This window comes from Papio anubis, chromosome 7 (genome assembly GCF_008728515.1).
Source record: "Papio anubis isolate 15944 chromosome 7, Panubis1.0, whole genome shotgun sequence".
NCBI classification, from domain to species: Eukaryota; Metazoa; Chordata; class Mammalia; order Primates; family Cercopithecidae; genus Papio; species Papio anubis.
Window position 1 is genome coordinate 41,278,620 of NC_044982.1, and position 13,516 is coordinate 41,292,135.

The following is a 13,516-nucleotide window of genomic DNA, read 5'->3' on the forward strand; positions in this document are numbered from 1 at the left end:
TTTCCAGGAATAGCAAAATATGGCTTTCCACATTGTCCTCATTCATTTTAATTAGCAATGGCAGAGGAAGGGCACTGTGGTAAAACTGTAATGAAATGCTACACACTCTGAGAAGCATAAGTGGATCTGGTTGCCTAGGGCCTGTTTAAAGTTAGAGAAACTCGGAAGGTTCTGCCAAGTGTTGGCATGTGGGTGCTAAGCTGTTTTTGGTAGAATGGTAAACTATGCTAGCATGTTTTTCGATGTTTACCATGCATTTTAGAGAGGTTTCCTGCTAAATGAATTTTCAATTGAGAGCTAGCTCAGGAGCGGGCACAGAAAGATAGAAGGGTAAGAGAAACATTTCCAATGTATCAAGCTATGAGTTGCAGGGCCTCACTTCTTACTTAAAGAGCAAAATGTTGGCTAGGGGTAGCAGTGGAAAGTTCCTGATGCCAGATTTTGGAGGTGGGAGAAAGAAATAGTATCAGCCCTCTACCTGCCACCCTGTTCTTCATCTGCTTCAATTTCAGTTCAGTATTTACTGAGACCATACTGGGCACCAGGAAAGACTTATTTTCCTCAAGCCTCACAAGCAGCTAGGTGTTATTACTTCGTCCACTTTCCAGATGAGATACTGTGATTCAGAGAGGTTAAGGCACTTGCGCCCATGATCATGTAGCTGTAAGTGGCTAAAGAAGCAGAAGTTCTTAATGTTTTCTGACTGCTAACTTGGTGCTCTTTCTACCACAGCATGAGAGATGAACATTCCTTTCTGCTTGCGGGTGCCCATCCTGGTAAGGGGGTAGAGAGAGGAGCAGGCTCATCTCCCACCCACCAGGGCTTGCTCCTCCCTCCCATTTGAAAGCAGAACAGGCTGCAGCAGGAGGCATGCAATTGGTGTTTCTGCCAGTCTCCAATCCTAGTAGAAGAAACTGCCTAATTAAAGTCTGCAGCCCAGAAGCTTCCGGGGTTGTTTTCCGTGCATTCCCAGAGCCTGATGATACATATTCTTCATGTTTATGTGGCGTGATACACTGTACTCCATGAGCATGAAGTATTAGTGAGCCAATTTCACCGTCTACGCAGCTACAGAGCAACCGGAAGGCATCCCTGTTTTAATTTATGAGGGACCAGCATGCGCAATCAATAGGTGCCCCACAGGTTATTAAAGAGGAGAAACATAGCTCAGGCCGCCTTGTTTACTAACAGGCAAATGGTCTTCTGGCAGCTTCTGGCTTGCAAGGGATTTACATTTCCTTTTCAGGCCAGAAACAGTGGTGTTCCCTTTTCATCTCAGCTCCAAGCCTGAGAACAGGGGGCTGGTGGAGGCTCAGGCAGAATCTGAAAGTGCCCTTCCCTGCACTGTAATCTCAGAGAGAGGATGGGGTGGAGGGTCAGCCCAAAGATTTATGAAGTCCCTTTGTGTTTTGAGACCCTGGAGAACAATAGCTTTCCAGGATGGGGGTTGGGATGTAGGGGATGGGAGTGGGTGACTGGGTGTGAGAACAACCAAGCAAAAAGGAATAGGCAACTCCTACCAGGCTGGCTAGAGGGGAAGTGGTCTTTTAGTCGGCCTGCCAGTCTCTGGAGAAGTCCTTTTATTCGCTGTCTTTGCCTTCTCTTTGTTTTGGGTCCTTTGATTTCAGGAAGCTATGGTTCTTTTGCAGTCTACTTTTTAATAGTTCTGGAGGAAGAGGGTAGATTGGATTTTAAAATAAAATAGTAACAGCACTGGGTTATTTAAGTAGAAAGGAAAGAAGTACTTCCCTTCGGTCCACATTCTGGAGGGCAAGATGGGGTAATACAGCAGTTCTCAAACTTTTTTGTCTCAGGACCCCTTTATATACTCTTAAAATGTATGTAGGTTAGTGGCAGAAAATATAAAATATTTGTCAATTTTAAGATCACAATAATAAACCCATTACATGTTAATATAAATAACATATTTCTATTTTAATTTTATTTATTTATTTATCTTAGCAAGGTGAACTAGATTTAATTTTTAAAAAAACAGGTAAACTGATTTCTTTTTTTTTTTTTAAATTTTTTTTTTAACTGATTTTAAAGAAATAAAATGATCAGTTAAGGTCACTTCAGCTGCTTTTTAAAGTGGCTTTTTTCTGGAATGATGGAAGTTGTCGCCAGGGGGCCCGGCCGTGGGGGGCCTGAGACCCCTAGATGGTGGACTTGGAGAAGGAGACCCCCGGGTGGTGGTTCTCCCAGACATGGTGGTTGTGTAGGTCAATGGGGGCCTGGACCGCCTCCTCCACGCAGCGCATTTGGATCAGCGCCATCTTGCGGTCCTTCTGGAAGAACTTGAGTCGTTTGACGACGCCCCCATGGCTGGAGAGAAGACCTTGAGATATTCCTCGGATACTGAGGGCGGGATGTTGGAGAGGTGCACAGTGGCCGAGGGCAGGAATATGTTCTGGAAGTTCTTGAAGCCTGGCTTCTTGAAGCGGTGCAGGGCCGAGCTGCCATAGTCCTTGGTCAGGCCTTGGTCCTGCCGGCTCTCGAGGGGCAGCTGCACGTTCTGGTGCTTCAAGGGCGTGATACAGGTGAGGTGACGCGGGTGGGCTTCCCGTACAGCTTGTGCCAGTTCAGGTGGCTCATGGCCGGCTGGGCCTGGTTGTCGTCCGCCATCTTCACCAGGGCGTTCTCCTTTTTATTGACCAGGATCTTCACGTGCTGCACGTACCCCTAGTCGCTGAAAAGAATAAAGAGGCTTTGGGGGATGGGCGCGGTGGCTCACGCTTGTAATCCCATCACTTTGGGAGGCTGAGGCAGGAGGATCATGAGGTCAGGAGTTCGAGACCAGCCTGACCAACATGATGAAACCCCGTCTCTACTAAAAATACAAAAATTAGCCGGGTGTGGTGGCACGCTTGTAATCCCAGCTACTCCGGAGGCTGAGACAGGAGAATCGCTTCAACCCGGGAGGGAGAGGTTGCAATGAACCGAGATCACGCCATTGCACTACAGCCTGGGCAACAGAGCAAGACTCCGTCACACACACACACACACACACACGCACACAAAATAGGCTTTGGGGTGTGACTCTCTCTGGGTTGAGGTTGCTGACCAGTAAGACAGAATTTCCTGCCCCCGCCAGGCCCGGGATGGCGATCCGGCCTGCCGCTGCAGCTGCCACCGCCGCCGAGGGGATAGCCATGGGTACCAGGGCTCCGTGGATGTTGGGAACTAAAAGGTCGAAGGCCGCGGCCATGTCTGGTCTAGCGAGGGCTGGCTGTCCCCAGAGGGCAGGTCTGGGCGTGGTAGTCGCGGCTCTTGTCGTTGTTGTACTTGACGTTGAGACTGATGAGCTTGGGGAAGTCGATGCACAGCAAGTGGCAGGCGTTGTAGGTGTTCTGCCAGTCCAGCGACAGCTTGACACGCTGGGCGTTCTCGGGGTCGGCGTACTGCAGCAGGGCCTGGAACTGGTTGTGGAACTTGATGAAGGTGATGGTCTTCAACAATGTGCCGAACTTGGAGAAAATCTGGTGCAGCACATCCAGAGTCACTGGCTAGACGAGGTTCTCCACGATGATCCTGAGCACTGGGCTCTGCCCGGCCATCGCCATCCCTGCGTCTACGGCCACCGCCGAGGCAGCCAAGCCCAGGTTCCCCGAGTGGACACCTGAGGGCCGCCGGGTCCTGCGCCTGGTTGGGAGAGCTGTCGGTCTTCAGCCCCTTGTGGTTGGAGAACTGGATGTAGATGGGCTGGCTGCGCAGCACGGGTGTCACCGAGGTGCAGTAGTTCACCATGGTGTTGGCAGCCTCCTCCCTGCTCATCTCGATGAAGGCCTGGTTTTTCCCCTTCAGCATCAGGAGATTAGCGACCTTCCCAAAGGGCAGCTCCAGGGAGATCACCTCCCCTTCGGTGACGTCGATGGGAGCTTCTGGATGTGGGTCACCCTGGAGGGGACACCGGCGCTTCTGCTGTCACCTTTGAACTTCTTGCTGCCATTTCCATTTGCTGCAGAGGCCGAGTTGCTGCTCATGATAAATGGTCTGTTAGTGACACAAGTAGAGAAAAGCTCGTCAGATCCCTGCTTTGTACCAACTGCTATATCTGGGACAATGCCGTCCATGGCACTCACAGCAGACCCGCGGGGATGGAGTGGAGGCGCCGGAATATTTTATTTTTTATTCATTTATTTACTTTTGAGAGAGAGTCTTGCTCTGTTGCGCAGGCCGGAGTGCAGTGGCACGATCTTGGCTCACTGGAACCTCTGCCTCCTGCGTTCAAGTGATTCTCCTGCCTCAGCCTTCCGAGTAGCTGGGATTACAAGCGCATGCCCAGCTAATTTTTGTATGTTTAGTAGAGAGAGGGTTTGGGTTTCTCCACGTTGGCGAGGGTGGTCTCGAACTCTTGACCTCAGGTGATTCACCTGCCTTGGCCTCCCGAAGTGCTGGAATTACAGGCATGAGCCACTCTGCCCAGCCCATATTTCTATTTTTAAAAATCATATCTTCCAAACAAAATTTTCAGCAAGAAAAATGACATTATTTTACATTTTTGAAAAATGGCATTGTTTTGCATTGTGAAATATTTTGAAATTTTTAAAATGTGTGCATTTAACAGAAGATAAATGGATTCTCAAATATTTACTTTTGCATTCAGTATATTGCAATATGTTGGTTTGGTCAAAATGTGTGAAGAAAATCCAGCTTCACACAACTATGTAGCTGGAAAAGGGAAGAGTATTTAATAGTCCTCTTAGATAATTGTGGATATTCTATTTTAATACTACACCAAAACAAGTGTCTTAAAGGTTAGTTGCAATGTGAAGTCTGAAATTATGTCAATAAACTTTTCGTGTTCTGTTACATTAAAATCCATTGGTTTGCTGTGTACTTAGAATGGATCTTTTACCCATGCATGATTTTGTAATACAATGCATTCATTGGTCATTGGAAAATATTTGTCTTTGAATGATGCAGGTATTTCTAATGTTGACACATTTTATTATACCATATCAGAAAAAAATCACGGTCATCAATATCACCAATCTATTTCATTAGAAAAATCCTTATGAGAAGCTGTCAAGCTCCACAGTGGTAAACAAAAGTTTTTCCAAATTCTAACTTTTGCTTGGAAGCTCAAATTTTATCATCAGCAACAAATGCTATCAGTTGTTTTCCTTGAAGTGACAGGTTCCCTTTGTTCATTTTTAAGAAAATGTCTGCCAAATGCTTAGTCTGAAATAGCATTCTTTGTCATTTGTTCTTTCAAGCAAAAAGAAAAAAAAGATGCTCCATGAAAAAAGTGGTTTGTTCAACTCACAACTCAAATAATTGCCTAAGTGTTTTTCCTAGAGATAACTATCATAGTTTGGAACACAGCAAAAGTACTTTATGCATACTTCTCATTTTGTTACACAGTGTCTCAGTCTGTTGTGTGTTTCCATAACAGAATACCACAGACTGAGTAATTTATAAAGAAAAGAAATGTATTTTTTACAGTTCTGGAGGCTGAGAAGTTAAGAGGCCCGCATCTGGGGAAGGCCTCCTTGTTCCGTCATCCCATGGCAGAAGGCAGAAGGGCAAGAGAGTTGCATGTACAAGAGGAGAAAGGAGACCGAGTTCCTCCTTTTTATCAGGAACACACTCCTGCGATAATGGCATTAATCCATTGATGAGGGCAGAGCCCTCATGACCATAATCACCTCTGAAAAAGTCCCACTTCTCAATACTGTTGCAATGGGGATTAAGCTTCCAACACAAGAACTTTGGGGGACATACTGAAACCGTAGCACACAGATTATTTTGAAAATTGTCAATATTTAATAGAATTAATTTTGACTGCTTCACCAAGGACATTCTCTCTCTCTCTCTCTCTTTTTTTTAAGTAGAGGCAGGGTCTCGGACTCCCGGCCTCAAGTGATCCTTTGGCCTCGGCTAAGGCCTCCCAAAGTGCTGGGATGATAGGGGTGAGCCAAGGCACCCAGCCTAAGGGCATTTGTTTAAGTGAATTTGGCATTCGTTTTTCCTGCAAGTGTGTGACAGTGTTGACTAGTACAGTTGGATGCTTAGGATTTGGTTCATGCTAAAATGCCAGTAGTTTTACCCACCATCAGTGCAAATTGTCGACACAGTGAAAAAGACAAAAAACATCATATTATTATTATGAAAGTAGTTTTGACTTCAGGAATACCTCAGAAGAATGGCAGCAATCCTCAGGGGTCTACGGATCACACTTTGAGAACAGCTGGTGTAGTGGATGCAACAAATGACTCAATGTCAGAGACTTCCTACCCCAGCTTTGCCTCAGGCTCGCTCTGTCTTGTGCGAGTCATTTCACCCAAGTGTCTTGGTTTTCTTATTTTTGACATAAGCTGGTTGGATTAAATGATCTCTGTCACCTCATTGTCATCTAAGGAACACTGTGGAGCATGGAACAGTCTTTATCATTGACTTCTTAGCATCATTATTTTTCCTGTTTTTCTCTAATATGGCTTGCTCTGTTGTGTTGTCAGGATAAACAGGCACGTATTCTCTTCTTATCCCTTTACAAAAGGGAGGGCAACTGGCTCTTCTGCAGAGCAGGAGCTCTGTTGGAGAGAACGAACTGAATGATCCACCTCTAGGGGAGAAGCTTTGGCATCCATGTATGCTATTTGAACACTGTGCCTTTGATCCTAAATTGTTCCCAGGGTGGGGGCATTTTCAGTTAATCTGTGTGTGGGGAGGGGGGCTCTTTGTCATGAAATTCAGCCAGGAAAATGACGGCCAAGCTATAATAATAAGAGAAATATGCATTTTTCATGAAAAGTAAAGAAGACCAGAGCAGAGGGTTTTCTGAAGAAATCTACGTTATTTGGTGGTGGTGATGTACATTTGCCTTCAGATGGAAAGATGCCAACGTTCTCCTGCTTCTCCTCCTTTAGCCCTGTTCATGTGTCGGAATTTACCTCTTGCCTCTACAGAGCCAGCAAAAGCTTGAGCTAAGGGAAAATGCAGTGATCCCAGTGAGGATCAAGAAGGGACAGGCCAGGCGCAGTGGCTCATGCCTCTAATCCCAGCACTTTGGGAGGCCGAGGCAGGTGGATCATGAGGTCAGGAGATGGAGACCATCCTGGTTAACATGGTGAAACCCCGTCTCTACTAAAAACACAAAAAATTAGCCGGGCGTGGTGGCGGGCGCCTGTAGTCCCAGCTACTCGGGAGGCTGAGGCAGGAGAATGGCGTGAACCCAGGAGGCAGAGCTTGCAGTGAGCTGAGATCGCACCACTGCACTCCAGCCTGGGCGACAGAGCGAGATTCCGTCTCAAATAAATAAATAAATAAATAAATAAATAAATAAATAAAAGAAGGGACTGCAGGGCTTGGACTGCATTGTCCTAAGGGAAGTGGTATGCCTGGGGCGCCTGACGAGGGCCATATGTAAGAGAGGACTGCAGAGAAAAGGAGAACATTCACATAAGACAGCACACAAAAGGCAGCACAGAAACCTATCATCATCTTTATGAATATTATAAAAAACAAAATGTAGCTAAACAAAGGTATGTCTTGTTTCCTCCACCTTTGTAAAGCTTTAGAATAAGTACTTGTATGCTTCAACAGAAGAGTGGCATTTGGTCTGGAGAAGAGAGGTGGGTGAATACGGCAGAAGCTCTTGAAGCAAAACTCCACCTAAGCAAATATCCAGTTAGCAGATGCTCCCTGTTGCCTCTATAGAACCCGCTAATGCCCATGGCGTGCCAGATACCCAACTAGTAGAGGTACTCGCAGGTACTTCTGTTCCCACAAATTGGGCTAAGTGCTCACCAGAGGCCAGGGCTATTGGTTCCCAACCCACATCTGCCCATTGTACTTGCAATTCTGATTATGCAATTTAATTATGAAAACCAATGAAATGTGAGGACAAAAATGAGTTTTTGTTCCTATGAAAACTGGAGTTATATGCTTTGGAAAGATTTGATAAACACAAGTTACACACAAAAATTGCTGTTGAATTAGTATGGGAAAGACGTGGTGAAGACTAGCAAAAAAATCATAAACATTTTAGGGTAATTCTCGGTAATGTAGAGTAAGGCTCAGATTGCCTTGTGTGTTTAAGTTCTCATTCGACTCTAAAGAAACCCAAACTGGAAAGTATGGTAGATTCCAATAGAAAGTAAGCTCTGTGAGTGCAGACTTTGTGTTGTTCACTGCTGTGTCCTTATCACCTAAATTATGCCTGGCACATAGTAGGAACACAACACGTATTTGTAGAATAAATAAACTGTAGGCCAGGCGCGGTGGCTCACGCCTGTAATCCCAACACTTTGGGAGGCCGAGGTGGGTGGATCATGAGGTCGAGAGATCAAGACCAGCTTGGCCAATATGGTGAAACCCCGTCTCTACTAAAAATACAAAAATTAGCCGGACATGGTGTCAGGCGCCTGTAATCCCAGCTACTCGGGAGGCTGAGGCAGGAGAATTGCTTGAATCTGGGAGGCAGACGTTGCAGTGAGCTGAGATCGTGCCACTGCACTCCAGCCTGGCGACAGAGCAAGACTCTCTCAAAAAAATAAACTGTAGATACAGTTAATGCAAGAAAGATAAAGCAGAACTCCAATTAACAGATACCTGCTCCAAGAAAATGCCTTGATCCTACCCTTGAAGAAAATGGTACCTAAACTTACCTTTATATGTTTTAAGTTAAAATTGAAAGTTTAAGGTATGCTTTTATCATTTTCCCTCGTTCCCCTTGTAGATATTTTTATTTAGTGAAATATCTACTCTCCTGACCACATTGGACAGGGGGGCTTTGCTTGTATTCAGAAGTGGGGACAACATCTTGATTATGTAATAGGCACTGCCCACCCCATAGTGGATTTCCAGATCAGCAGAGGACTACCCAGATCATGAGCCTTAATGCAGACTCCTCTGATCTCCCCTCTCCAGAAGGTAACTAGAAAAACCTGCTCTGGCTCAGAAAGGAAGAGACCTGATAGGAGGCAGGTTGCATCTCTAGATAGAGATTGGCCCGGTAGATGTCGGCCAGAAGGAGAGGCCATCCCTTTGAACTTTCCCTGACCCAGTAAGCTATAGTGGGGATGTGTGCAGGTAACAAATGCCTCTTCCACTTCAGACTGTGTTTGAGATTCTTTGGATTTGGACTCAGGATCTGAGCTCAAATTTCTGTATACAATTAGCCCTTGAACAACACAGGTTTGAACTGCACAGTCCACTTATATGTGAATTTTCTTTTGCCTCGCTACCCCAGAGACAAGAATACCAAATCTCCTCTTCCGCCTCCTCCTTCTCAGCCTGCCTACTCAACATGGACATGATAAGGATGAAGTGGAAGTAATGATCCACTTCCACGTAATGAATATAAATATATTTTCTCTTTCCCCTTCCTTCCTTCCTTCCTTCCTTCCTTCCTTCCTTCCTTCCTTCCTTCCTTCCTTCCTCCCTTCCTTCCTTCCCTTCCTCCCTCCCTTCCTTCCTTCCTTCCCTCCCTCCCTTCCTCCCTACCTTCCCTTCTTCCTTCCTATCTTACCTTCTTCCTTCTTTCCTTTTTTCCTTCCTTTTCCTTCCTTCCCTCCCTCCCTCCCTTCCTTCTTTCCTTCCTTCCTTTTCCTTGCTTCCCTCCCTTCCTTCCTTCTTTCCTTCCTTCCTTTCCTTCCTTCCTTCCCTCCCTCCCTCCTTTCCTCCTTCCTTCCTTCCCTTTTTGGAGGCAGTCTCGCTTCTATGTCACCCAGGCTGGAGTGCAGTGGCTGTGATCTCAGCTCACTACCAATATCCGCCTCCCAGGGTTCGCCATTCTCTGCCTCAGCCTCGAGTAGCTTCAGGACTACAAGCCCACCTACCTTGACTAGTTTTTGTATTTTTAGTAAGTGGGGTTTCACCATGTTAGCCAGGATGGTCTCGATCTCCTGACCTCGTGATCCGATCTCCTGACCTCGTGATCCGCCCGCCTCGGCCTCCCAAAGTGCTGGGATTACAGGCTTGAGCCACCGCGCCCGGCCCTTCCTTTCTTTCTTGACAGAGTCTTGCTCTGTCATGCAGGCTGGAGTGCAGTGACACAATCATAACTCACTGCAGCCTTGAACTCGTGGGCTTAAGTGATCCTTCTGTCTCAGCCTCTGGAGTAGCTGCAACTATAGGTGCACACCACCACACCCAGCTAATTATTTATTTATGTTTTTAATTAATTTTTTTTTTTTTTTTTTTTTAGATAGAGTCTCACTCTGTCACACAGGCTGGAGTGCAGTGGCATGTTCTCGGCTCACTGCAACCTGAACCACCCAGGTTCAAGCGATTCTCCTGCTTCAGCCTTCCACGTAGCTGGGATTACAGGTGCCCGCCACCATGTCTGGCTAATTTTCCTATTTTCAGTAGAGATGGAGTTTCACCATGTTGGCCAGGCTGGTCTCAAACTCCTGATCTCAGGTGATCCGCCCACCTCGGCCTCCCAAAGTGTTGGGCCACCGTGCCCAATTTTTTTTATTTTTTATTTTGTAGAGATGGAGACTCACTGTGTTGCCCAGGCTGGCCTCAAACTCCTAGACTCAAGCGATTCTCCTGCCTTGGCCTCCCAAAGTGCTGGGATTACAGGTGTGAGCCACCATGCAAGGCCTATAATTAATAACATTTTCTTTCCTCTAGCTTACTTTATTGTATATAAGCTTTATTGTATATAAGTATATATACTTTATTATATATAAGTATATAAGACATACAAAATATGTGTTAATTGGTTGTTTATAATATTGGTAAGGTTTCCAGTAACAGTAGGCCATTAGTAGTTAAGTTTGGGGCAGTTAAAAGTTATATGTGAAGTTCTTACCGCACAGGAGTTGGTGCCCTTGTCCCTGTGTTATTCAAGGGTCAACTATTAATATATTAACCTTGTGGCCTTGAACTAATTAGCACGCTTCTTCAACCCAGAACTTCCTAACTGGTGGGCAGGGAGCGAGTTACAGGTATGATAAGATATTGATCCTCTCAATGCAAGGCCTAGGGCAGCTAGAACCTCTGGGTTAAATACCTCTGGTGCCAGCAGCCTCATACTTTTTCCATAGTGAGATGTGTGTGTGAGTGTATGTGTGTGTGTGCATATATGTGTTGTTTTTTGCAGTTTCCTATGTGTATCATGATATGGAACAGGTTATGAACACTAAGAGTTGCAGCATTAGCTCCTCAGCTAATAATGCCCATTCTGCCTCTGTGAACAGGTTATTGAGAGGATCGTATGAGATACAGGTGTGAAATGCTGTGAAAACTGTGAGTTATAAAGTAGTAAGCAGGGTGCAGTGGCTCACACCTGTAATCCCAGCACTTTGGGAGGCCAAGGCGGGTGGATCACCTGAGATCGGGAGTTCGAGACCAGCCTGACCAACATGGTGAAACCCTGTCTCTACTAAAAATACAAAATTAGCCAGGCGTGGTGGCGCATGCCTTTAGTCCCAGCTACTCAGGAGGCTGAGGCAGGAGAATTGCTTGAAGCTGGGAGGCGGAGGTTCGGTGAGCCGAGATAGTGCCATTGCACTGTAGCCTGAGCTACAAGAGCAAATCTCCGTCTCAATAAAATAATAAAATAAAGTAAAATAAAATAAAATAAAATAAAATAAAGCAGGAGGCCTCATGACAGACCAAGTGCCTGGAGTTATCTAGCAGCACAGGAGAGTTTGATTCCATTTCTCTAGCCCTAGTTTCTTCACCAGATTCTTGAATCAGTGGAAAAAGAAGGGTGGGGGCAGGAGGAGTTGGCATATGGTGATCAAAATATTATCCTTATTTCTGGTAACTCTGATATTAGCATTATCTGTAGGCAAGTGAGCTTCCTAATACTAAACCCCAATATCAGGCCGATTTTCCCACCTAGTCATGGGTAACTCCAGATATTCATCTCCTGCAGGGGAAACATCCGTCTAGGGCAGAAAGCATACTCCCTGTGGGCAGAAAAGAGAAGAGAAGGGGATGGGTCCATGCATGTCAAGTTTCTTCTTCCACACTTGCCAGTCAGATACCTCACTCACCTCTCCTGGGACGGAGTGAGGAGTGGGAGGGAACAGGGGCAGGAGTGTTCCACTAACAGACTAGTGGGTCGGATTCTTCACACAGAAGAATGCACATCAGCTGCACCTTCTTGAGATTTGGAAGGAGGCTGTGGTCTGTGTTGTCTGCTGTTTCCTTACAAATATGGGCACAGGGGCACTGGACTTCCGCAGGTGTCATTCTGGAGCCACACCTGCTGTGGTGGCTTCCTGGTTCCTCCAGCTTCTTGATGGGGACACAGGTAGCAGCTTCTTTAGCAGACATTTCTGCAATGTTCTGCTGGTTATTGCTGGGAACATAGCCTATGTTTAGGCTATGTTAAAAACAAAGCCTGCTCCTTTAGCCTACCAGTGAATTTTTAAGCACCTAATTTCCTGAATTAAATTCTTTTCTTCTTAGAGTGTTCAAGTGGTAGCTATTATCTGAAATATAACAGTGATGGAGGAGCATTTTATCAGTATGAACCTTTCTGGGAAACCTTCTCTTTTGCTGTCCCCTCCCTGCCTTCCCACATTGGTTCTTTTCGTTTCTTATTGACCAGCATTGGGTCACATACCTATACCTAAAACTGTCACTGATCAAGGAAATACTGTCCATGTTCAGACCACACTAATCATCAAATAACCAGTGTGGAATGGTGAGCATCCCAGCTATTTTTTATTTTTCGAGACAGAGTCTCGCTGTGTCTCCCAGGCTGGAATGCAGTGGTGCGATCTCGGCTCACCGCAAGCTCCGCCTCCCGGGTTCATGCCATTCTCCTACCTCAGCCTCCCCAGCAGCTGGGACTACAGGCGCACGCTGCCAGTCCCGGCTAATTTTTTGTGTGTTTTTCATAGAGACAGGGTTTCACTGCATTAGCCAGGATGGTCTCCATCTCCTGACCTTGTGATCTGCCTGCCTCGGTCTCTCAAAGTGCTGGGATTACAGGCGTGAGCCACCGCGCCTGGCCGCATCCCAGCTTTTTAGACTTATATTTTCTCATCTAACAGCTTAGGTTATGCTTATTATTTTGGGACCCTGTGCCTAGGTCTTAGAGAGAATTTAAAAGCTAATCTTCTTCCAAGCTACCTCTCCGGATTCCTGAGTTCTTCTCTAATTATAATCTAAATGAGCCCTCTTCTGCAACACAATAAATATCTGTTGAATAACAACAACTGTGATATCTCTTATTATGAACAACACAGTAAGTATCTGTTGAATTGATTGGATTTAACTCTGAGTCTGGCAGTTTCAGAGGCAGCCCTGGGTTACCCTGGGTTACTACTGATGGAGAGTAGGCCACAAAGCCATTACACCTCAGCTATCGGCTACTCAAGTCCATGCCTTGGAGTGGCAGCAGGAAGGGCAGGTGGAACTCATTGTCAGACCCTTGTCTCCATCTCACTACTTAGAAAAGAGCAAAGACTTCTAGATGCCCTTGAAAAAAGAGCAAAGACTTCTAGATGCCCTTGAAGAAAAAGGAGTTCCATCTTCCCTACAGTCACCTGGGCTTTCTATTGAGTTATCAGGCCTCACCTCCTTCCACAATCTGACACAGTGA

General features: G+C 45.9%; 1 pseudogene across 1 annotated transcript; it reads right to left on the bottom strand.

Annotated features, from left to right (window-relative positions):
- Window positions 1-2,055: 2,055 nt before the first annotated feature.
- Window positions 2,056-4,170, bottom strand: LOC101019176 (annotated as a pseudogene). The gene is made up of 2 exons (XR_161323.5): window positions 3,009-4,170; window positions 2,056-2,707 (listed from the first exon to the last, which is right to left on the bottom strand). The product of XR_161323.5 is annotated as a polypyrimidine tract-binding protein 1-like (transcript).
- Window positions 4,171-13,516: the final 9,346 nt, after the last annotated feature.